We start from the raw sequence: 23,583 nt of genomic DNA, 5'->3' as shown, positions 1-23,583 counted from the left end.
TTTACTGAGGTACCCAAAGCTACCTGAGGTTCCCAAGCACCTCAACCCATAAAAACAAAAGAGGCCACAGCAAGAGTAATACTTGGATCTGACCGCTCTCACCTCTTCTGCTGAAGCAAGACCCAGACCTGAGATCCTCTGTACATTAACCATTCCCTCTACTTCCCTAGGAAAATGACAAGTATGCTTGTGAATTGGGAGAAGAGGCGTATGTCTCGTGTGTGTTTATGAATCTCTCTGAGTACAGTGTCCCTGTGTCTCATGGGCATCGTTAATGGTTTCTGAGATACTATTGTTTCCTGCCAGCACCATGTTGCCACCAGGGGCCAATGCCCCTGGCCAAGCACCAAAGTCTCCCACCAGACATTGCCGCTACCTTCCAAGTATTGCTTCTGAGCAATTTGCTGGACCAAAGTGAGGAGCTGCTCTGTGATCATGTGGCCGAAAGATGCTTCTCTCCTCTCCAATGCACTGCCCTTATCCTACAGTTTTATAGAGAGTTTATGGAAATAATTTGTTTTTACTCACAGCCCTCTCTCTCCTTAGGTCTCAGACATGGTTCCATATGTTGGGCAGGGACAGAACTGAGTGACCTGTATGTTGTTATCAGGATTCTTACTACCCTGTGGTATCCCAGCCTTTGTTGCTGGGCCAGGCTCAACATGGCTGCAGGAGGCTCTAGGCTCACATCGTGCCAGTTTGGCAACACAAAAGAAGAAAAGAATTTCCTGCTTTAGAAGACATAACTCCCAGGGAATGTCTCTGATTGGCTCGGCTTGGGTCTCATGCCCACCTCTTGGGCTACAGAGAGGAGAAGGCAGGGGACTGTGCTAGACAGCCCCACCAGGATCACATGGAGCTCCCCAAAAGGAAGGTGGCATGCTCTTACCCTCAAAGCAGTGGGGAGGGAGGAGAAGGGATGGTGGCAGATTAAAACAACAACTTCTCGCTGTCCTTCAGTTTCCAGATCTGCCTACACATCCTAGTCTGACCTCTAGCAGTAGACCCAGTGATCCCAGCCATTCAAGGTCATGGTCCCTAACTGAGGAGCTTGCTGTCTCCAGAGAGGGGTCCATCCATACCACTTTCTTTGATTCATTCCATGGGTACTTCCTTAGACTCTAGTTCAAGGGTGAGAGGTCATGACTTTTGCACCCTCTTTATTAAATTCCTTCTAAACTTCCCTGAATGTTGCCCTTTGAGTTGCCCTTCCCTGCATCCTAATGTCTGTCCATACTTGCCAAAAGTCATTCCCACGTAACCAAATTAAAAAAAAAAAAACATGCACAGATTTATAACCTCCTGGCTATTCTCCAGCTTTGTAGGTCCAGCTGTGAGAATTTTAGGGCAAGACGCTTGGGTCCAGGTGTTAATACCTTTACATAATGCAAGTATGGCAGCCTCCCTCCTTCCTACCTCATGATCCTGTGTAACTTCGAGGTGAGTAATCAGACAATTGCTCTTTTTGTGACCAGAGGAATCTCCTCTGCTGACAGCTCCATGGGTCCTTCTTGCCACTGCCACAACCATTGATGATTGGTCTAGAAACTGACCCATCCTCATAGGATGTGGCATTTCACCAGTGTCCTGGCAGAGTGCCTGACAATGTTCTCTGCCCGCAAACCGCCTTGCCCAACTTCCTTAGACTGCCAAGGAGGTGCATGGGTCCTCTGTGGATGGGTCAGGTGATTCTTCAAAGAGCAGGAAACCATGGGATGGGCAAAGGTTCTAATTATACCGTGTTGTCACACCCTCAAACAACACAAAGGAAAAGTGTTACTGTATTGAATTCCTAGAACTGTGATAACAAAAGTACCACAAACTGGGTGGCGTAGAACAACAGAAATGTATTGTGTCCCAGTTCTGGAGGCTAGAAGTCCAAAATCAGGGTGTCAGCAGGGCTTTGCTCCCTTGAAAGCTCTAGGGAAAGATCTGTTCCAGGCCTCTGTCCTAGATGCTTGGCTTCTGGCAGCGTGACTCCAATTTCTCCTCATGTTCTCCTTGTGCTCATGTCTCAAATCTCTCCATTTTATAAGGATACCAATCATACTGCATTAGGGCTCTACTAATGACCTGGTATTAACTTGATGATCCTTGTAAAATCCCTATCTCCAAATAATTCTGAGGTCTTAGGGGTTAGGTCTCCATGTATCTCTTTTTTGGGGGGAGGCACACAATTCAACCCATACCAGAGACCTAGGCCTTCAAAAAAGGTCGTCCTATAGGGTTATTTTCTCTAAACTTCTTTTGCTGTACTCCAAATTCCCCTCTTTACAGGCAGCTGTCTTTTCTGTGTCCTCTGGCCCAGGGCTTCACTCTGCCACTGCAGAAGCTCTCTTCTGGTACCTTTCCATCTCCTGAGCCCTTATGACCCTAGAGGGACAGGGTGGCCCCGCAGTGGGGGATGCCACTTCAGTTCAGTCTCCTCACCAGCCCGAGGCGTGACAGCTCACTCACCACTTTTCCAAAAAACACAGCCAAGTCACTCCAAAATGAGCATTGGCTTTCCTTGGCAACCATACAGTCTAATCTCCTGTGAGGAAAAGAATCCCTTAGGGTTGATTTATTGGTTTGGTGCAGAGCTGAATTAATCATTCTACAGTTCAGGGCAACCCGCCATCAAGGGTCAGTACACTACCCACTCTTCTCTCGCTTGCTCTCTCCTCTTCCTCATCAGTGGTCCCTCCCAGTCCTGCCTCCTTCCCTTAGGCACCCACTCTAGGGCTCACTGTGGGTCCTGGAAGAGGAGGCACGTAGGGTTGTTTTAATTTGTTTAGTACTTTTAATTTTTATAAATGCTGTATTGCTCTAGGTAGCATTGTGCTTCTTACTTCTATTACTCTATTGATGTTCCTCATGTGAAGATGATTTTATTCTTACCACTTTTGTAACCTAAGCTCCAACACAGCTGAACTAAGGAACATTTGATTTCTTCTTGGGTCTGGCCTATGTTACAAGAGCCTTAAATGTAACTATAATTGACCCTCTCCTCTACATCCCAGAGGGGTAGAACCAGACCCAATTACACTGATTTCTCATTCCACAACTCTCTGCATACCACCTGTGCAAAGGTAATGGGAAGTTCCCCGCGTCACCTCGCATAGCCCAGACACAGACACAGAAATGCACTGTGATCCTATTCAATGATACAGCAAGGGTGCCACCAGTCACATCCAGAATGTGTGGATTCCATAGGACAAATGACCTGGTTTCTTCAACAAATAAATGTCATTAAAAGAAGGTGGGGTGAGGGGTGGTAAGGGAGAAATGAAAATGAATTAAGAGATACTTAGGAGACATATTAACCAAGTACAATGTGTGAACCTTATTTAGATCATGATTTGAAAAAGCCAATTGTAAAAACACAATTTCAAGATAATGAAGGTATTTTAAACATAAATCAGGTATTAGATGCAATTGAGTTATTAGGGTTTTTTTTAGATACAATAATTCTATTATTAATATGGCTTTAATAAAGCTCTTATTTTTAGACATTCATATTGAAGCATTTACAGATGAAATGATATGATGTCTAGTATTTGCTTTAAAAGACTCAAGTGTGGGGATTGGCAAATTTTTTCCGTAAAAGTCTAGATAGTAATATTTTAGGCTTCCTAGGCCACATGACGTCAGTCACAACTACTCAGCCTTACTGTGATGGGAAAACAGGCATAGATATTGTACACATGAATAGGTAAGGCTGTGTTCCAATAAAACTTTATTTTCAAAACAGGAGACAAGTCGGATTTGGCCCATGGGGTCATAGTTTGCCGATTCCAGCTGCAGTGCAAAAAAAAAAAAAAAAAAAAAAAAAGGAGAAGAGCAAAAAGGTGAAAAAAACTGACAAAGTTCATATTTTCGAAGTCGAATGACAGGAACATAGTGGTTCATTACACTATTTCTTTATTTTTGTGTATGTTTGAATATTTCCATAATAAAAAAAAAATCAAATGCACTGAAGAGGGCTTTTTGCAAAGAAAACTATTTGCCTTTGACTTCTCTCCTTATACTCAGTTCCTTTACTTTTGCCTGTCCGTTTCTCAGATCTGTTTCACACACCCACTCACACACACACTTTCATTTTGATATATATTTTTTATCAAAATGAACTTCCTAGGCAGCCCCGTGCTGCTGAGGAATGCAGCGAAATCCTGATGGTGGGTTCTCATATTCTTTCCCAGGAGGCTCACAGGCCCATTTCCTTTCCGAGCTTGACACCCTTGGAAACACTTTTCCTAAAATGGAGATTCCAGGCCTCAAGGCTGAGGCTTACCAGCCTTTGGGAAGCATTGTTGTTTTCTTATTTCTCAGCAGGAAATAGGAATGTCCCAGGGAGTATTAGAACATTACGGACAGCTCTGGTGAAGGGCTGGGAACGCTGACTGGAAGTTGGAATCGGGCTGGAACATCTGGGAGTTCAAAGAAAGAAATGTTAAGCTATTCATCAGGCTCCATAGCTTCTCTTAAAAGTAGATGATTATGGGGGCGCCTGGGTGGCACAGCGGTTAAGCGTCTGCCTTCGGCTCAGGGCGTGATCCTGGCGTTCTGGGATCGAGCCCCACATCAGGCTCCTCCACTATGAGCCTGCTTCTTCCTCTCCCACTCCCTCTGCTTGTGTTCCCTCTCTCGCTGGCTGTCTCTATCTCTGTCAAATAAATAAAATCTTAAAAAAAAAAGTAGATGATTATGAAACAGAAGACAATGGAGCATGTTGTCAGAGGAAAGGCATTACGTACATCTCACTGGGAACTGCCCTGAACGTGTAGTCTAAATATGTCATTTCAAACTGTGGGCCGCAGATCCGAGGAAAGACTAGCCATTGACCCTTCTCTTCCAAGATCCTTCAGTGGATGACACGGGCACCTGCAAAAGCTGCCTCTAACCGGCTTCCACCTGCAGGATCGGGATGCTCTCCGCCCACCCTCCATCAGCATCAGCCCCCAAGCCTCTGCCCCTACCTGGAAGGATTTCTCCCCTGACTTAGCCAATCCCCGCCCTCCATTTGTAAAGGGGAAGAGGTCCTTCCTGACAACCCCAGGTCCTGGTGACCTCTCTATCCTATGAGCTTCTCCAGCACATGCTGGTGGTATCACCTGTTACCATTTAATTCCAAATTGCACTATGTCCCACTGAGAATAAGTAATGCTGGCTGCTGAAACAGATTCACCCCAAATTCTCAGTGACTTACCACAAAACGTTATACAAAGTGCATATTCCTGGCCAGCTAAGCATTCACATGATCAATCGGGGTTCCCTAAGCTCTATTTTGCAGCTCCACCCTCTTTGAGATCCTTGGAGTCCTTGTTATTTAGTTGGCAGATAAGGAAAGAGAGCATAGGCAAGGTACACCCACTTCAACTGTACAATAGTGTGTCTGTGAGATTCCTCCATATTGTGCCTTGGAACAATAGTTCATTCTCTTTTGTTGCTGTGTAATACTCTATTACGTGATTACACCACAATTTATCCACTTTACTGCTGATGGGCATTTGCACTGTTTTCAGTTTGGGACTATTATCAACAAAGCTGTTGTGAATGTATCTTTAGGTGCACATATCTATACGTTTCTGTAGGGTATGCACCTAGAGGTAGAAATGATGGGTCAGAGAACAGGCATACATAAAACTTCAGTGGATGTTGCCAAATACTTTTCCAAAGTGGTTATGCAAAGGTACATGTCTGCCAGCATTGCATGAGACGTCCAGTGGTTCCATGTCCCTGCAAACATTTGGTATTATCATCTTTCTCATTTAGCCATTCTGGTGTGAGTGCAGTGGTATCTCCTCATGGATTGATTGGTTAGTTGATTTTTCTCACTGTGGTTTTAATGTGCATTTTTCTAATGACTAATGTAATCTGAGCACCTTTTAAAAGGCTCATTGGCCACTTCAGTCTTCTCTTTCGCAAATTTTCCATTTAAGTCTTTGGCCTACTTTTCTTTTGTGTAGTCTGTCTTTTTCTTATTCAGGATATGAATTTTTTGTCACTTTATGAATTGCAATTATCTTCTCACACTCTGTGGCTTGCAGTTTTGCTTCCTTGTGTTTGTTTTTTTAATAAACAGAACTTTTCAATCTTAATGAGATATGGAGTATCGATCTTTTCTTTCAGGGGTAGTACTTTTTGTGTCCAGTTAAAGAAATCTTTGCCTATCCCAAGGTCATGACACATTCTTCTATGTTCCCTTTGTTATCTTTTGGAAGCTTTTCTGTTTTACCTTTCACATTTAGGTTCATAGTTTAGTCGTAATTTGCTTTCTTGTTTGGTATGATGTAGGAGTCAATGTTTTCCCATTTGAATATCCCTTGAATCAGCAGCATTTACCGAAAAGACCATCCTTTCCCTGCTGTATGGCAATGTAACTTTGTTGCAAATCAGGTGGTTATATATGTGGGGGTCAATTTGGGGACTCTATTTTATTCTTTTGGTCAATTTTCTATCCTTCCACTGATACTGCATAGTTTTGATTAGGGTAGCTTAAAATTCAGTAATTTGCGTCCTCTAACTTTGTTCTTACCCAAGATTGTCTTTGCTGTTGTGGCACTTGGCATTTCAGAATTTGCTTGTTAGTTTTTACACGCACACATTTAAGTCTGTGGGGATTTTGCTTGGGATTGAATTGGATCTACAGATACATTGGGGAGACTTAACAGCAGCACAAAATTTTTTCAATCCATGAACATGGTATATAACTCTTTTTTTCTCCCTTCTTTAATTTCTTTTGGTAATGCTTTGTAGTTTTCTGTACACAGGTCTTGCACATCTTTTGTTACATTTCTTCTCAAGTGATTTTTTTTTGGTATTATTGATAATGGAACTGCTTTTTTGAAATTTCACTTTCAAATTGTTTGTTGCTAGTGTAAAGAAATACAACTGACTTTTGTATACTGGCTCTCTATTCAGCGATATTGACCCATTTCTTATCTATTTTGGCCTCTCTCACTTACAGTTTATTGGTCAGAACTCAGTCATATGGCCACACTGAAAACCAAGGGAGTGCTCGGGATGAAAAGTAAAGAAGTTTTAGGGAACACAGCGGATTCTTCCATACACTACATTGAGATTTTAACATTCATGGACTTACCCTGTCACTTCAGTATGCTGCAAGGAACTCTAAAGTTCTCCATCTTAAGATAGTGTTTAATATAACTTGAGGAGTCATTCAGAATGCTCTAGTTGGAAAAAAAGACTGCATCGATAGTTACACTCTGTTACTTTGGATAATCACATGGCCCCAAAGTGATCATAAAACACATGCAAAATATCACCTTGAAATTGCATGGTGGAATCCTGTTCTACAGTGGACATAAAGATCATCCAAACTATGCTTATGTTTCTATGGTTTTATTTTTTTTAAAGATTTTATTTATTCATTTATTTATTTATTTGAAAGAGAGAACAAGCAAAGGGGAGAGGCAGAGGGAGAGGGAAAAGCAGAGGGAGAGGGAGAAGCAAGGTCCCCACTCAGCGGGGAGCCGACACGGGACTTGACCCCAGGGATCTGGGATCATGATCTGAGCCAACGGCAAACACTCAACCAATAAAGCCACCCAGGCACCCCTGTTTCTATGGTTTTTGATTGGCACAGAAATAAACCACATATCTCCTAATGAACTTGCAGACAATACGACCCACCCCACCCCTCATTTTTATTATAACTACCCAAGGCTAAAGTCACACATCAGCAAGTCACTTTATCTTTGAAGGACCTGATTCAATATTTTCACTCTCATAATGCTGTAATCTCATGTTTTGTTTAATTGCTGTTACCAGACACAAATGATTTGCTTTCTCAATTAATCTAATTTGCTTATAAAATGGCAGTGGCTAAGCCCACGATTCAGTCACTAAACTCTGAGGGCTGGCGCTGGGCATAGAGGAGTCCTGATTGGTTGAATCTGAGGGGGGTCTTTAGTCTGTCCACAATGAATATAAGACACAGTTAACTGTGTTTGTGGTGATCAGATATGCTCTTGTTTTATGTTTTACACAGAACATAATTTCATTTGTTCTCGAGTGCACATCTGACAATGTTTAGGTTAAAGGATTCGAAGCTGGGATGCTCCAAAACACGATGTCTCCCCCTGAACAGCAGCTGGGAACACGTGCCTGGTTCCACTCCATGTTTGTATAGACTCACTGCTGTGAACAAAGGAGAAACTTGAATATGAATGGGCTGCTGCCCATTGTCACATACGCCAGGAGGATGTTGGATGAGGCCTATCAAGGTCTGGGCTCAGGTTCAATCCTGCAAGGCTTTGAACCTCCAAGGAGCAGTCACTGGCCCTGAGTTTCCCTTCCAGAGGAGTGGCACCTGCCTCTGCCTCCCCTTTCACCCCATGTCTAGCACAGAGAAAGCATTTGTGGAAGGAAGGACAGTTCATGAGGTCATTTCCCAGCTCCAAGGAACTTTATTCCCTCTTTCTCTCCCCGTCCCTCTGTCTTCCCCCCCTCTGCTCTTCTCTTATGCACTCCTTAGCAGATGTTTGGCTAAGGGTTTCCTAACAGAAGCTCTCAGCAGCTCTCACAGGCCCGGCTCCACACCCACCCCAGCCCCTCTGCTTTTCCCTTAGACAGCCTTTCCACTTTTTGTTCTGTTTTGCTTCAATAAATTTCTAAGGTGTTTCTCCCCATGTGCTGTTAAATCACATCTGAACCTCAATCAGTGGCTTAAATTAAAATCCAAAGGCCAGAAGCAGGGTGATAGTAGTGCCAAAGAGAAAGTGGCCTCCAAGGTCCCCCCCCCCCAAAATCCTTGTAGACTTTCTCCTCCACTGTGTCAACTGTAGCTCTCCTGGGCACATTCTGGTCACAAGTCCCAGTGGGCATGTTTGTTATATTTTGTTTTTCTGGAGAACCAGGATTGTGGAGCAGGGGTTGACACCCAGGGCCCTGGGGAAGTTTGGGACTAGTTTTGATGGACAGGGTCGGCTGACATTCTCAAAAGGCCCAGCAGGTGGCAGTGTTTTCCACACTGGTGGAGCCCACCAGGGTCTGCGCTGAGAGCCTGGGAAGAGACTGTAAGACAAATTTGTGGGAGCAGAAAGACCATTCCACCTAGCTGCGTCAAGCTTTCTTTTTTTTTTTTTTTAATTGATTTTTTTTTCCAATTGATTTTTTTTTTTTTACAGTTTATGTCTGAAACATTATAGTAAAAATAAGCAGGGTAGGCTTTTGTGAAAACGGTAGAAGTAAGAGAACCTGCCTTCCTTTCTCACGTCACCAGCTGTCTTTGGCTGCCCAAGGCCCTCACTATGATGCTCCCCAGGGATCCGTCTTTCCAGAATCACCCGTGGGGCTGTTTCCAATTATTTCCAATCCTCAGCGTCACCCCCCTGTCCAACCATCCCGTCACCAGTGTGCCGCCCCACTTCCGTAATGACCTGCTCCGCGAAACCGGTGAGGCAGCCCCGCATCCATGTCCCGGGAGGACCGTGCATGCTTCCAAGGGGATGCTATGACGAAGCCGGTCTGAGGACAACGCTGGGGCCCGAAGGAGTAACCAACGGTGGTGGCTGTTTGGGTGAGGAAGACATTCCAGGGCTGCCGGGGGTTTTGCAGGGTTTGCGCCGCATGCCCAGCCGGCAGCTCCTGCACGTTCAACAGTGGGAAGCATCTCCTCTCCCCTCCACAGCCTTCATCTAAATATTTCCTTCTACCATCTGTCACACAGCCTGAAGTTGTAGTATTGAAAATATACTTCTTTTGATTTTGAGAATGGTCAGGTTTTCCAGAGCTTCCTACTGAAAATGTAAACAAGGTGCGTGTGTGTGTGTGGGGGGGGGTCAGCGCTCACCGGGGAGTCTGCTTCTCCCTCTGCCTCCTTCCCCCTGCTCATCCTCTGTCTCTGTCTTTCTCTCTCAAAGAAATTAATTAGTTAAAAAAAAAGAAAGAAAGAAACTCTCCAGTGATTTTCCTAATGATAATGTAAAACATTTTTACATGTACAAACTGTATTAATATAAAAGTTAATTAGAAAGCTACCCACTGGGTGGGGCGCCTGGCTGGCTCCGTTGGTAGGGCTTGCGACTCTTGATCTTGGGGTCATGAGTTCGAGCCCCACGCTGAGGGTTCGCTTGCACTTAAAATTAAAAATATGCATATTAAAAAAAGAAAGAAAGAAAGGAAAGCTAAACATTTCTAGAAATTTTGTTTTTAAAATGGGCCACTTTTAACATCTCAGAGTTTTGGTTGGAGGGACAGGCCTGAGGTAGGCAGGAGATGCTAGGAAATTTGGGGGGGGGACTTTAATAAGTCTAGCTTTTACCTATTAGCAGCTAACTTTTATCAGGATCGTTAAATGCCCACTGTGTGCCGTGTGGTGCAACAGACACTTTGTAGACATCATTTTGTTTAGTATTAGACCATTTTACCAACAGGAAATTGAGGCTTCACAAAGTTCACGTGCCCAAGATTCCCAAACTTATAAGCACTAGCCAGGATTCAAACCAGAATGCAAGCCCAGATTCCAGAACTCCGGGTCCTTTCTCCTTGACCACAGTGCAGGTATGCCAGAGTAAACCAACATCACAAATCATGGGGATGTGACCAGCTACTGGAAATCTCCAAAGGTCCCCCATAATATTTGTGGCAGGGCTTTATTAAGATGGAAAGAACAGAATTCTCATACAGGTGTTCCCTGCTTTTGAAACTCCGTGTTCTGCTACCTCACTTGGATAACAAGACTGACGTTAGTACCTGTTTTCGCTAACTGAAAGGAATCTGAAGACCATTTTTGCTTTTACTACAAAAAGCAAAAATAATGTTCGCATTTGTTTGCAGCAAGAGGCCCCATCATGCTCAGCATCTCGGCATCAGACCACCAAAGCTTTGAACTGTATCTGTGTGAGGATCTGGGCTTTCTTGCGATTTAATCTGTGCATCCGTTAGCAAGATGGGTCCTAAGGTATCAGAAAAGCCTAGGAGAGGTGATTTTTTGGGTCTGGGAACGCTCAGAACTTTTGCCATATAAATCCATGGTTATTCCTTCCTCACTCTGGGCCATTTCTGCTTACAAAATGTTTCAAAGAACAGCCTACTTTCAGATAGCAAGGGAAATCTGTAAACATTCCCCCGACCTCCTGGGTTCTCAGATGCTATAGTGAGAAGGATTTTCTATTTCTCTAGCTAGATCAGGACTGGTATTCATTCTTGGCGACTTCTATACAATGCAATACACTATTCAAAAAGGAGAGGTCTGGTTAGCCTCTGGGACACACGGTCACCACAGCTAAGCCCTGATTCCGATTCTGTCCTTCTAAATTCCCAGCACATAGAACTTAGCATTCCTCACCTTGCTCCACACCCACGTCCTGCTGGCTCCCGCCCCCATGACAAACACACACTCAGGTTTGGGTGCCCACATACTCCTCGTGCTGGTGGACACCGTAGCTATCCTGTAGCTCCAGAGAGGGCAGGCACAACAAGCATTAACCCATCCATCTTCACGTGATGACAAAGGGCATGTTGTATGCCCCACCGAGGCAGCCTGTTTTGCTCTCTGGCCTTGGTGATCAGGGCCAGCCCATGGCATGGTTCCTATGTAATGGGGATGATACCTCTGAATATATATTAAACTGGTGTGTTCTCTTTCCGATTAAATCATGGTGCTCTGTGGTTCTCCACCCATTTAATCAACAGGTTTCCATGCTTCAGGGAAAGGGAGATGCCAAAGAGAACAACCAGGTCATTGCTCAGCTCTGGCTGCCAAATTCTTTTTTTTTTTTTTTTTTTTTTAATCCCTTGCAAGACAACAGTAGTGAACAGCGGCCTCTGAAGTGGGGTGTGCCAAGACAACACACTGGGTGCAAGAAAAAACTATTAGCACTTCTATTTTCATTTTTATCTTATTCTTTAAAAATGCCTATTTGGGGTTATATGTTTTATAAAGCACATAATACATTAGTACAGTATTAAATATATAAAATTCTAAACATATATATGACATACATATATATCAAATATGTACATACCCAAAAAAATTATTGCTTAGAGTTCTATATGTTGACTTTTACTACAAGCCATAGGGAGAGCTAACTTAAATATCTACTCACCTAGGGCAAAAGTAGATCATACCTCTAGTGTGGGAAAGAGAGGAGAGAAGAGGAGGAGAGGCAAATAGTATGTGTATTAGAGGCGGGGGACAAGTCCCAGTCCCCATTTGGGCTTGAAACTCTGTTGGGTCAGCCCAGGAGAGTCCCAGAGCAGTGGGCACCTTAGGAGGGAAGGCCCACATCCAACATGGGCCACCCAGGCTGAAGATGGTGAAGAGACAGGTGGGCTGCAAGGGGGTCTCACAGAGCCCTGAACTCTCCAGTGGGAGTGCAACAGCAGCCAAAGGACCCATTCTCCCAAGGGGCCTGAGTAGGTGCTTTGAACCAGTAGATTACAGAAAGTTGAGGGATAATGAGAGGCCACCAAATCTAAGAACCAAATGACCAGAAGGACTATTGATGAAGGAGCCAAGAGAGCCAGGTGAGACCAGCTTTACCTGAGTGAGCACTGGGCAGGCACTGAGGATTCAAAAACCAGATCAAACCAGCTGCTCTACAGTGAAGACCAAGAAGAACGTGGAGGAACAGTCCCCGACCTGCCCCCACCCTCAGGAGGAAGCCTGCGTATCCATTCCCACTCAGATGCTCTGGCGGCCAAATACCATTTGTTATGGCTTAAATTGGGTCCTCCGCCAAATTCATCTGTTGAATTCCTAACCCTTTAATAAGATTTCTCTCTGTGTGTGTGTGTGTGTGTGTGTGTGTATACACATTTAGTTTTATTGCAACAAAGCAACTTGTACACTTTTAACATTTAAAACTGAGCATTATCCTTCCTTTCCAGTGAAGCAAAATTAAAAATAAACAGGAACAAAATTACAATTAATATTTCTTCACCCAATGTGGGGAGAGGGGTTTCTCACACACACTAAACAATTCAACACCAGCTGGGCAGCCTACATTTGAACTCAATTCTGACACTATCTACCCAGAGGTAGCGTCAGGTTCCACGGTGTAAGGCCTCAGTCCTTCAACACTGCCTTCCCTCCTATACTTCAAATGCCAATTGCAGGCTCAGGGCATCACCTGTGTTCTGACTGGATGGTCCAGTGACCCCCTCTTTGGATTCAGTTGATTTGCTAGAGCAGCTCACAGAACTCAGGGAAACAGTTTATTTATGGAAAACTTGCATAGGGTTACATATGAGCAAAGAGCATGGACCTTCCGTGCCCCTTCTGAGCACGCTACTATCTTTGAGTCTCCCCAGCCTGAAAGCTCTCTGAACCCCATCCTTTTGGGGTTTTATGGAGGCTTCATTACATAGGCACCATGGATTAAGTCATTGGCCATTAGCAACTGACTCAACCTCCAGCCCCTCTCCGCTCACCAGAGATGGGGGGGGGACTGTAAATTCCAGCCCTCTAATCACATGGTTGGCTCCATAGGCAACCAGCCCCATCCTTAGGTGTGGTCCAAAACTTAACCTCATTAACACAACAGAGGACACCTTTATTGCTCTCATCACTTGGGAAATTCCCAGAGTTTTAGGAGCTCTGTGCCAGAAACAGGACAAAGGCCAAATATATACTTCTTACTATAAATCACAGTATCACACCCCTAGTACCTCAGAATGTGGCCTTAATTGGAAATTGGATTGTTGCAGATGTAATTAGTTAAGATGAGGTCATACTGGATAGGATGAGCCCCTAGTCCATGACTTGTATCCTTATACGAAATGGGAAAGTGGGAGATAGAACTAACCCTACGGGCACCTTGACCTTGGACTTCCAGCCTCCAGAACTGTGAGACAATCGATTTCTGTTGTTTCAGCCACCCAGGCTGTGGTACTTTGTAAGAGCAGTGCTAGCAAATTAATACACCATCTTTGCTAAAGGTGCAAGGTACATGGGGAGAAATCGGGAAGACTAGATCTGCGTTCAAGAGGGGCTGAGAGGGGCGCCTGGGTGGCTCAGTCGGTTGAGCATCTGACTCTTGGTTTCAGCTCAGGTCATGATCTCTGGGTTGTGAGACCGATGCCTACATTAGGCTCTGTGCTCAGCCCGCAGAATCGGCTTAGAACTCTCTCTCCCTCTCCTTCTGCCCCTCCCACTTGTTCTCTCTCAAATAATAAATAAATCTTTAAAAAAAAAAAGAAAGAAAGAGGGGCGCCTGGGTGGCACAGCGGTTAAGCGTCTGCCTTCGGCTCAGGGCATGATCCCGGCATTATGGGATCGAGCCCCACATCAGGCTCCTCCACTGGGAGCCTGCTTCTTTCTCTCCCACTCCCCCTGCTTGTGTTCCCTCTCTCGCTGGCTGTCTCTATCTCTGTTGAATAAATAAATAAAATCTTAAAGAAAAGAAAAAGAAAGGAAAGGAAAGGAAAGAAAAGGAAAGGAAAGGAAAGGAAAGGAAAGGAAAGGAAAGGAAAGGAAAGGAAAGGAAAAGAAAAGAAAAGAAAAGAAAAGAAAAGAAAAGAAAAGAAAAGAAAAGAAAAGAAAAGAAAAGAAAAGAAAAAAAGAGGGGCTGAGAGACCCTGGAGAGATTATTCTAAATTAAAAGAAAATGGGGCCTCTTGAATTCCCTCTCATAAACAAATGGAACTCTCTGCCCCCCAAAGGAAACAGAGGCCATAGAGGAAGGTAAGAATGGTCACAAAGAACGTTGCCTTTTTCTGCACATCTGAGCGTACCGAGGAAGATTGCAGCCCAGCTCCACTCAGTCTCACAGACATTTTGGCCTCCCCTGTTCCTCTGTCTCAGTGCCACCAGAGCCCAACCTCCTGGATATTTTATGGTTTCTGGGCTGGTCACTTATACAATAGTGCAGTCTTATACTAGATCCCAACCTCCTTGCTCCTTGGTTTGGCCCAGCCAGCAGCTTCCCAAGTCGCCTGGGAGCAGGGGCTTGCCGGAAGTGTTGGTGCAAACTCACCAGAGCTGGCTGTTGAATTTTCAGGAATTTTAGGAGCCAGTTGTTAAATACAGTCATTATTAAAAATTAAGTTACAAAAACTTACATTGAACTGAATTGTACATTTTTTCCAAAAAGTAATAAATACAGGCATGCCTCATTTGATTGAGCTTTGCAAGTACATTATGCTTTTTACAAGTTGCAGGTTGGTGGTAAAGCCTGCATTGAGCAAGTCTATCAGCAACATATTTCTAGCAGCATTTGCTCATGTCATGCCTCTGTGTCACCGTTTAGTAATTCTTGCCATATTTCGAGGTTTTTCATTATTATGATCTTGGTTATGGTGACCTGTGATCAGTAGGACTCACGGAAGCTCAGATGAGGATTAGCATTTTTTAGCAGTAAAGTCTTTTTTAAATGAAGGTATGTACCTTGGGGTTTTTTTTAAAACACACAATGGTGTTGTACACTTAATAGACTACAGCATAGTGTAAACACAGCTTCTACATGCACTGGAAAACCAAAAAATTCCTTTGACTCACTATCTTGCGATACGCACTTTATTTCAGTGTCTCTCCAACGTACACCTGCACTCAAAAATCGTCATTTCCTAATTATGTCACTCTAGTTCACTATTCTCTGTGCTTTTGAGGTGGTTCATATCTACCACCTCTGTATGGTGGAAACGCTTTATCATGAGCTGCTGCTGGGCATGTCTTGCCAAATCCTTGTTCAGTGAAGTCATGCTGGGAGCTTGAACTTGACTATGGTGGGAGGATTTACAGCATGCAAACCAGCAAATGCTTCATATCAGCACCACCGCCCCCTCGCAAGAGAGCCAGTTGTTAGGTTTTTACCAGCATCCTCTTGGGGAGATGCTGACATGGGCCTCTTTGTTCTGATAAAATAGTAGATGAACTGAAAACAGCTTGAGAAACAGCTATTATCAGGTGTGCTCTGGTCTGATTTGGGATTTAAACCATCAAGGAGCAATGAAAACAAATCCAGGGGTTCCACAGCTCCACAGAGCGGGGAGATCCTCAGTGAGACCGCCCACGCACGTGTTGCCAGACTTGGGATGGACACCAAGTAGCTAGTCACCACAACACCTCTGCTCTCTTCTGCCACTCTTGAATATGCACAGTGCTGAACAGGGAAACTCTGAGCTGCCTTCTACCTAACCATCCCTACAGCTGTAAAATACCCCACTTCTCACCCTGCTTCCCTGCAGCAAGAGAATGAGGGAGCACAGAGAGGCCCCTGACCTCCAGGACCGAGCCACAGTACCCTGCAATCCACTCTGTAAACACTCCCCCCTCCACTGGCCAGCACGGTATTTTTACTAGCTAGCAGAGCGGAATCCTTGGGAAGACAGAGTAACAGGTATAAAAATAGCAGGTGATCCCACTTCTGTGATAGGTGCCAGGCACAGGGTTTCTGGGACCACAGAAGTCCCAGCCGGGCTTGGGGGCTGAACGGGGCTTGTCACCAGATCCACTTACCGACTGTGTGTGGCCTTGGGCAAGCAATGATCTTTCTAAGCCTCCCATTTCCTCATCTGTAAAGCAGGAAAACAGATTGTCAAAAATTGATTGAGCAAGAGAAGAGGTTTAAGTCTGTCTTTTTCAAAGATGCAATGTTAACCAAGGCAACAGAGGGGAAATAGTTTACCTATAAATACATTGGAGGTAGGTGTCGCAGAGGCGGGGACAATAATCTAAATCCTTGCTATCACATCAGAACAACAGAAGTCAAGTGTAGGTTTTTAGAGAGAAGGTGTAGCTCCGAGAAGCAGTAAGAACAAATGGGTAAATTAGTTACCTTTAGGGTCTGGGACTCCAGGCGGGGAGAGTCACAGCTGCTGCTTCTCATTGCCGGTTCTGATTTTTTTTTTACTTCTTAATCTTGTTCATTTCCTTGATTCAATTTTTAAAGAAGAAAATAGCTGTGCATTATATTAGCTAGATTTGTAAGCTCTTGGAAATTGAGCTGATTTCATTTGTTCTTTTCCCTGGAGTTGAGTTTACATGTCTTGCTATGGGAACACTGGAAATAGTTTATTTTTATAGCTCCTAGGCTTTGTAAGTTTCTGTAGCTCCTTTAAGTCTGTGTTGTATGTCTCTTGATTTATAATATGTTGGCAAATCATTCCAAATAAAGGCTTCTTTTCTTGCAGAAATATGTAAAGAAACAGCTCCAGATGATTCAGAGTTTGAAATGATTCCTTTCACCTCCGGAGCACTAAGCTGGGTGGCTAAGGGCTGCTGTGGACGTCTGAGTCCGCCTCCTGCTTGATCTCTGCAGCAACCCTCCGGCCCTACCCTCGTCTCCAGGCCAAATAGGAAATCTTGGACCCGTGAGCCCCAAGTTCACAGGCCTGTAAGGGCTTCAGGAGACCCACAAACCCCCCAAAATTACTTTTGCAACCATGTGTTTCTCTGGGAAGAGTGTCTAGACAGTCTTCAGATTTTTCAGTCTCCAGGACCCTAGAACTGAAAAGGGTTAGCGGTATATAGGTCTCTAATACTCCTGACAAAGCAAACTTAAGAAGTTTTTACACCTACATAAACAGTAAAGATTGTGATTCTCTACCCCTTCTTCAGTTTGTAACGTCAAGTGGTGGCTAAGAGCTCCAACCAGACTGCCCGGGTTTGAAGCCAACCTCCACATGTTCCCAGCTGTGTGGCCTCAGGCAAATGACTTAACCCCTCTGTGTCCCTGTTTTCTCAATTAAAAAAATGAGGCAAATCATAGCACCTACCTCACTGGCTTGTTGTGAAGGTTTAAAGAGTCAGTAGAGGTAGAATGCTTAGAACAGAGCCTGACACCGAGGCGCATTAGGGGGTACCTCCTTCACGCAGACTGACAATTCACAAGGGGTCACCCACAACTGAACTGTGTGGGTATCTTCTGTGTGCGTGGGGGTGTAGCTGAAGCACATCCTAGCGATCATGCCTTAGAAGGCCCTAAATGCATAGATGACACCACAGAAATTCCTTGGAAAAGAGCAGAGCCTTCCGGTTGCTGTGTGTTGAGGGGTAGGGGGGGAGGAGGTCAGGGCAATTCCTACTTTAAACACCCCCTCCATGGCTTCCTGAGGCCTCGTCATCTGCTGGGCTAGACGGGCTGTGTCCCATCCTTACCATCAGGCCACCTACCCCACCCTCTTCTGAGACCACCTGGCCAACATGCCGTCATCCCCAAAGACCCCGCTTGGGTCGCTCCTCTGAGAAGCCGTTGGTGAGCCCCTGCTCCTGCGTGCCACGCCCTGCGCCGCGCCAGCTTCACGCGATAGCTCATCGAATTCTCGCAAGAACCCCTACAGTAAACCGAAGCGGTTATTAATCCCCCATTACAGGTCAGGAAATTTAGGCTGAGAGGAACTTCTAATACAACCACCCATGCTTCAATCCATTTCTGCCGACTTCCTCTCTGGTTCCACCTAATTCCAGCAGCGTTTTTCCCCCCATTAATTTGTTTCAAATTTCCTGGGATCCTTCTGAAGACAGAGATCATGCCTGATTCATTTCTCTACCTCAGACATCTATCCCTGTGCCGGGCATACAGTAGGTGTTCAATAAACAGATGGATAGATCTTGAATTCAGGCTCTGCAAAATTTCTGCCCCAGAGCTCCCCAGATGACAACCTTCAAAAAAAAGGCTTCCAGCCTTGATTGTGATTTTTAAATCCTTAATTCATTCAACAAGCAAGTATTTGTTTCGTGTCTATTATACGGCAGGCAAGCGCAGAAGATACAGCAGTAAAAAAAAACAGCAGAACCTCCCGCCTCGGGCGCGCATGTTCTCTCTCCGAGGACAGATGCTTTGTGGGCCCCCCCTTCTGGCAGTGCCCCGATGATGCCTCTCGCTAGGCACACTGCGGTGAACAGTAGAGACATGCCCTCTCAGAGTCCCAGCCCTGATGCGTACACACATGGAAATCAACAAAAAAATCACTCCCACACGCAAACCAACACGCTGCCAGCTCCCAGGCCGGCTAACAGCCCCAGGGCCCCCGTCTCAGGCCCGGAACCCTCCTGACCTCCTCCCGTCCTCCGCTGGGTTCACCCGTCCCACCGGCCCAGCTGCTGCGGCTTCCTCCTCTCCCCCTCTTCCCTGGTGCTGACCCCCGGGAAGGGCCTGGGCAGGTCCAGGATGGGGCTGTCTTGCCTGGGTTGCTGTTAGCACTGGGATCAAGGAGAGAAAGTGCTGCCAAGAGTGCAGGCTGGGGAAGCCAGGTGCTGAGGCGGGAGCTGGCTCGGGACCCGAGGTCTAACCGGAGGTCACTGTCAGGGACATACCTCAGACGCTCTGAGACTGACTAGCGACCCAAGGTCACAGAGCTCACCACACATGTCTTTCCTGGTATTTTCTTTCCGTGCACAGGTTTCTGACCTTGAAATCCCTTGTAGCTGTGGAAGGGAAGCAAGGTATATTCTCTTACCTCAAAGGAAATCTTGTTAGACCATGAAGGCTCAACGCAGAGCCCGAAGGGTGAGTCAGATCAACACTGATTCTTTCCTTCCAGTTGCCCCTCTCTCCGCCCTAGGAGACAAACAGAGCTGTTTGACCTCAGTACACAGTGTGACAGTCATGGCACTGACCTTCAGCCTTCTTCAGCAGCCCTTTCTGGGTCTCCCGCACCATCTCACCTTCCACCTGACCTGAGCACCCAGTGCTGTCTCCCTTCGTCTAAAACCCTCTTCCACACACCCCTGCAGCTTCTGTGATTAGCTATTTTTACTTCAGTGACTATATAGGCATGTACTGGGTTACTCGGGTGGGCGGGCTTGGGGATGCTGGAATTTAGAGGCTTCTTCATCTTCAAGGGTCCAGATCATTTCCTGATTTAGGGGTGGGCCTGCGGCCTCAGAGGACTCTGTTACTCTGTTAAACCAGCTGAAGGAGAAAGTCTGGAAGGAGGTCAAAGTGAAGGAGGGGTCACAGCACAGGTGCCTGGAGGTGCTGGGTTCATCGTCTAATGCAGTGGGGGGCACCTCTGTTTTCTTCCCTCCCTTTCCACTGAAATCACTCTTCCTTGATTTTTAAGATTGGATTTATTTTTTTTTAATTTTTTAAAAAAGATTTTATTTATTTATTTGACACAGAGAAAGCACAAGCAAGGGGAGTAGCAGAGGGAGAGGGAGGAGGCTCCCCGCTGAGCAGGGAGGCGGTGTGGGGCTTGATCCCAGGACATGACCTTAGCAAAAGGCAGACATTTAAATGACAGAGCCACCCAGGCACCCCTAAGATTCAGTTTAAATAGCCTCTTCTAAGTCACCTTCCCGGAACCCTCCAGTCCACAGTGACCTTCAGTGGCTCTGAGTGTGTAGAGCTGTTGTTCTATGGGCAACACATCCAATCACGTCTTGCCGCTGTGTGTTCTCCTGGGTTGAGAACTGGACCCTCTCATTTCGGCCACCTGGGTCTGCCGGGAGGGCGGGCTTGATGCACAGTCTCCATGGCAAACTCCTTGGGGGCGGAGGGCATGCCTGTACCTCTGGGAACCTCCTTTGCCCTCTGGCTTCCTGACGGTGTGTCGGTGCATACCTCCTTGCTGACTGATGGCAGATTAAAGATGGAAACTTGCTCTATCATTTGATTTCCCTCTTGATAAGACAGGGAGGTTGCTGGCACTTTGGGAAGGTGCCCATACCTTGTCTATTCTTTGCCTCATGTGCTGTTTCAGCAAAAACCAAGGCTGAATAGAAATCCAAAGGAGTGGAAATTACAGGGAACACTGTGCTTTTCTAGGCCTGTGTTCCAAAGCAATGATAAAACATCCAAGTACACTTCCATTCCCAGCTCAGAAACCACAACAGATGGAAGCGAGTGTGGGCAGTAATTAGAGGCCAAGGTGAGGGAACAGAGTCATGCACCGGGCCCTGGAAAACCTCATCAAAGGAAATCAGCAGAGAATAAAGGCTCATTGGGTTTGTTTTGGAAGAAAGGATGGGGGATTATGTCCTGGCTCCTACGAGTACAAGAGACCTGGCAGTGGCTGGGACCATGCAAATATGAAACCCAGTAATTACGTGTTGTGGGCAGGGCCAGCCTGCTTTCCTAGTGCCACATCCACTTCCTGTGGTGGGTGGCAAGTCTACAAGTCACCGCGATGCCAAGTTTTCTCAGCTTTAGTTTCTCAGTGTCGTAACGTTAGAGTAAGGCCAAAGGGAGTGGTCTAGAAACACAGAGTGAGCCACTGTGAAGATCGTTTGAGCAAGACAGGCCAGGTTTCAGCCAGGACGGCTAGCTCTTTGCGAACAGAAGCTAAGGCACGGAGCACCGGCTGGTGGCGGAACCCATCTGGGAGAACACAGATGCCCGGGATGAGGAGGCACCAAAGGCAAGAAGAGTGACCTGGGCCAGCAACAGCTTGACCAACTTCATCCTCTTTCCCAAGAACTGCACAGAAGCATTCAGGGATTTCTGACCCTTTGAGAAGTTTAGGGTCATGGTCCCCGTGCTCTCCCTCAGCCCTGGCATTAGCACCCTCTCTTAGGGGACATGGCTCCTTTCCCTTCACCCCACCAAATCAACTAAATAAAAATGATCTAATCTGGTAAAAGTCATCATTGGGTCCGTTCACATGTAGGAGCTAAGGGAGTGGGAGGTACCCAAGAGGATGGAGCTGTGGTTCCTACAATCTTGGAGGGGAAATGGGCTCACAAGAGGGAAATGGCCATTAGGGATGACAGCTTTGGGAGTGTCCCTCCAACAAGGAGTCCTTCCCAGGGTTTGCATCCCATGGAGTAACACTCCAGGGTCCTGTCCCCTTATGTCCATGTGACTGTGTGGCACAGGCCCTGGGCTGAGGACCATCCACAGAGCCCCTTTGAAGTCAGGGTCTCCAAAGGACCAATCCAGAAGTCTCATTAGCTCCACCTCCCTGAAGATTGTGGAATAAAGCCTTGCCCGTAGTGAGTGCTCAGTGATCTCAGTAGGACATTTGTGCAAAATCTGCTTACCTCACCTAAACCCTCTAAGTGTTCAGGAGGCAGCCCTACGGAGATGTGCCCCTCAGCGTTATAGAGTTACTTTCTCCCGTGCTATGGCCGGCACGCGGTTCACGGATTCGGTGAGATAGCTCGTGAACTGAAGAACAACACGGCTGCTGTCCGTTTTCCAGTTCTCTACACACACGTGTCACCAAAGGTCTTTGAACTTTTCCCCTCAGCTGTACAGAGATATAATTGATTGAATATCTTTAAGGATCCAAAAAAATTAAACAATTGGTTTTAAATAATAATTTCAATATTTATTTTTAGGTCGTATTTGCTAACATTTATATTAATATTTGTTCATAGGACAAAATCTAGGAAAAACCCAGAAAATTATTAAAATAATCTTTTAATCTCTTATAACTGCACAAATTAGTTAGCCGCCACTATCTTTCTATAAATATGCTTCCAGTGTTCTTTCTCTGCCCCCCTTTTTATCTTTAAAATTGAGATCCTATGGTGTTATATCTGGTATACACACACAGAGATATAATAGCTTTTGTTTAGTCATATTGTAAACACTGACAAAGAATATTTCTTCATGCACTCCTAGAACCACTACCATAATCAAGATACAAAATATTTCTATTACTGGGGCACTTGATGGCTCAGTCAGCTAAGCCTCTATCTTTGGCTCAGGTCATGATCCCCAGGTCCTGGGATCGAGCCCTGAGTTGGCTCCTTGCTCAGTGGGGAGCCTGCTTCTCCCTCTCCTACTGCCACTCCTGCTTGTACTCTCTCTCTGTGTCAAATAAATAAAATCTTTTAAAAAAATATTTCCCTTACCCCAAAAAGTTCTCCGTGTCCTTTCTCAGTCAGTGCTCTCAATCCCCAGCTCCAGGAGACCACCAATCAGCTGTCACCATAGATTAGACTGGTTCTTCTAGTGTTCATATAAATGAAATCACACCTATATATTTTTTCATGTTGCCTTCCTTCCCTCAGCCTGGTGTTTTGGAGGTCCGTCCACATTGTTGCAGGTGTAAGCAGTTCACTCCTCTTGATTGCCCAGTAATATTCCATCCTACGGATATACCACAGTTTACCCCTGCACCTGCTGATAGACATTTGGATTGTTTCCAGTTTGGGGCTACTATGAATGGACCTTCCATGTACAGGTCTTCCTGTGGTCATATGTCTTCATGTCTCTTAAGTACATATCTAGGAGTAAAGTTACTGGATCATAAGGTAGGTATAAATTTAAAATGTTTAAATTTATTTTTTTTTGAAGATTTTATTTATTTGAAAGAGAGAGCACGTGTGTGAGAGACAGCATGAGTTGAGGGGTGGGGAGAGGAACAGGGGGAGAGGGAGAAGCAGACTCCCCACTGAGCAGGAAACCTGCCCCTGGGCTTGATCCCTGGACTCTGGGATCAAGACCTGAGCCAAATGCAGATGCTTAATGGACTGAGCCACCCAGGTGCCCCAGAATTTGTGGATTTTTAAAAAAATTTTCAATTTATATATTAAATGTATACATTTTAAAAAGTCAAAGTATTTTTCAAACTATTGCTACTGTTACAGTTCCACACTTGTGTATGACTGCTCCAGCTCCCACACACTCATGAACACTTGGTATGGCCAGTCTTTTTAATTGTAGCCATTCAGCTGAGTGTGTCATTACATATACTATTTTTTAAATTTAACATTCTATTGTGAGTGTTACCCAGGATACTAAA

At 45.4% G+C, this 23,583-nt stretch overlaps 1 long non-coding RNA gene across 2 annotated transcripts; it reads right to left on the bottom strand.

Moving 5' to 3' along the window:
- Window positions 1–3,826: 3,826 nt before the first annotated feature.
- Window positions 3,827–23,122, bottom strand: LOC109488705. 2 transcript variants are annotated; one of them, XR_002141613.2, is made up of 6 exons: window positions 22,691–23,122; window positions 21,872–22,080; window positions 17,665–19,448; window positions 16,725–17,395; window positions 16,406–16,461; window positions 3,827–4,409 (listed from the first exon to the last, which is right to left on the bottom strand). It is a non-coding gene; the product is annotated as an uncharacterized LOC109488705 (long non-coding RNA). The 2 variants fall into 2 exon arrangements; XR_004620435.1 differs by having other exon boundaries at window positions 16,725–19,448.
- Between the last annotated feature and the right edge of the window lie 461 nt (window positions 23,123–23,583).

This window comes from Ailuropoda melanoleuca, chromosome 14, assembly GCF_002007445.2.
Source record: "Ailuropoda melanoleuca isolate Jingjing chromosome 14, ASM200744v2, whole genome shotgun sequence".
NCBI lineage: Eukaryota > Metazoa > Chordata > Mammalia > Carnivora > Ursidae > Ailuropoda > Ailuropoda melanoleuca.
This window is presented reverse-complemented; position numbering and strand designations above follow the sequence as displayed.